Raw genomic sequence first — 2,577 nt, forward strand, 5'->3', positions numbered from 1 at the left:
TTTTTATACCTAACCCGTTTGTGAATATTTAGATAGTAGGAATCATTTTCTATAGATCACAGTAACAGTACTATTGGTGTGACTAAAACCATTCAAAATTTAGAAGATTCTTTAAAAGGTAAAAAAGCAAGACGTGAATCTTTCTTATATGTTTTAAATTTCTGTATTTAATTCGTTGTTTCTGTATTTGTTGTTGTTGTTGTTTGTCAGTTTTCTTATTTGTTTGTTTTGTTTTGTTTTGGTTTTTTGTTTTGGTTTTTTTTAATTATTTTTTTTATACATTATTCTTGTTTTGAACTAGTTATGTCATAAATTGTTTACTATAATACGCCTTTCAAACGCACTATATGATAATTTCTATAGTTGATAACTAAATCATGTTGCAGTAGTATAAAATATGATCCGATAAGATAAACGATTAATTTGGAAAGACCGATGACGTCAAATGAGTTAATAATTGATTTCCTTTGTGTGTTATCAGTTTGTCTCAGGACCAAGGAAAGTGAGTATAAATGACACCAACTTGACTCTTTAAAATTGATTCAAGTGGATATATACTCAATATAAGTGTGTCGAGCATAGAAACAACAGCACGACAAATAACCTACCTACCGTCTTTATGTATAATTTACGAGGAAATATTTTGGGTACATAAGATATTGATTATTACACCATATTTAAGAGAAACTAAAACGTTATAATATAGTTTTATTTTTATACGTTTTACAATGTACTTAAAGTTGTAAATATCTATAAAAATGTGGCAGCACAATTACGAGAAATCAAAACCATGAGCATGGCAAATAACGTGATAACTAACAACGCCCACATGCCAAAGTAGACAATATTACACAAAAAACTGAAGACAAAAACGAACATACGAAAACAAAAGCAATTGCAGTATGAATTCCACAAAAAACAGATGCTCTGAAAAGGTGAAAATGCCCTGCTTTGACAGTGTTACCCGGCATATTCATAAGGGATGAAGAGAAATCTAACAGAAGATGTTTTGTCTCCATTGTGAAATAGGAAATGTATATAAGAAAACAATACCAGTACTGTAACTGGTAGCTGTTATATAAGAAAACAATACCAGTTTTGTAACTGTTACCTGTGTTTAAAGCCGTCTGACATCCTTACCCAATTCTACTTTTGTTCTGATTTATCCTCATATGTTCACATAACAAACAGAATGTTGAGAACCATAAACAAAAGTAACAAGCAAGATCAATCTGAAGGCCAAATGTCTTTCAGAAGGTTTTCTCCGGTCATTTACCGCATCAATTACTATGGTTTTAGCCCTCCCGAAACGAAAATCTGTTTCAGTATATTTCAGAAACAAAGAGATGTTTTTTGAGATTTGTTAATTGTGTTAGGGGTAGAAAAACAACAACAAAAAAGAAATAAACAGCAATCAAATCCATACAAAAAGCTTAAAAACGACCAACGCTTCAAAACGCTGAAACAAACACGAATAAACTTTTGATTTTATTCATGCATTAGTTGTATTGTTTTAATTATTTTACGGTCTCTTGTGAAATTAACATTGAATGGTAGGTGAGTTACCTTCGTCAAATGAAAAAAATATATAATTTTTATAAAAGCGTTTTATTTATTTATTTTATTTTTTTTTGGCGTGTTTTTTTAGTTTGTGTCTGTTGTGTCTAAGCTACCTGTATTTTTTACCAGAGTATCTTAAGGAACTGCATTTGTTTTCGGACATCTGGGTGTCTGTGTCGTAAAAAACTTGTTTACGTAGTAAGCAATACATATTTTTCCGAGTAATGAAATGTATAATATAACACTTGACCTACAGGAAAACCACGGGCTATCTGATGTTCTATAAACAAATGTCATAACTGAACGTGATGCGCAATATTTTTTCTGAAATCTCTCTCTATACTTAATGTTTTATACTTGATGAAAAATACAAGTATCGCAATTTTAGCCTTTTATGTGTTTTTCTTTTTATGATTTCTTTCTTTTCCTTTAAAATCTTAACAAAGTCGAGAAATTCTTTATACAAATAGGTTACCTTACAATCAAACGGAAACTATGAATGAATGTAATGTTTAAGTGGTTAGTAACATCTGCTTACAGATCAATGAATGGATGCTGGTTATTGAAAAGACACCCTATGAGAATGTGCCTTCATGTGAAATAATTGGGAATATAGAGCTTTATGCAGACAAACATGGTGATAGATTTCTTTTTAATACAACTTGTAACAAAACATTCATTCAATCCGACCGATTTCGTCTCTATATATAAACCCTCAGCTTCTTCTTTAAGATAACAACATGATGAATGACTCAGCAGCATAAGAATATTTAAAAAAAATCCTATTATGCGAAGACAAAAAAATCGGAGAAATGTTCATAAAGTTATGTTAAACAAACAAATATTAAGGCAAAAAAAAATCATAAAACACAGAAGTCAATAAAACAAGACATTTATTTCTTTATTGTACTTTTTGTAAAGACACCAAATATGAAGATAAGTATACCTTCTCAGAGAAATTTTGCATATGAAACGTCATACAAATGTTACACGTGACATTTTTAAATGCATAAAATA

The sequence above is a fragment of the Perna viridis genome, chromosome 1, assembly GCF_037379345.1.
Source record: "Perna viridis isolate PV_CMFRI_1.1 ecotype Kerala chromosome 1, ASM3737934v1, whole genome shotgun sequence".
Classification (NCBI taxonomy): Eukaryota; Metazoa; Mollusca; class Bivalvia; order Mytilida; family Mytilidae; genus Perna; species Perna viridis.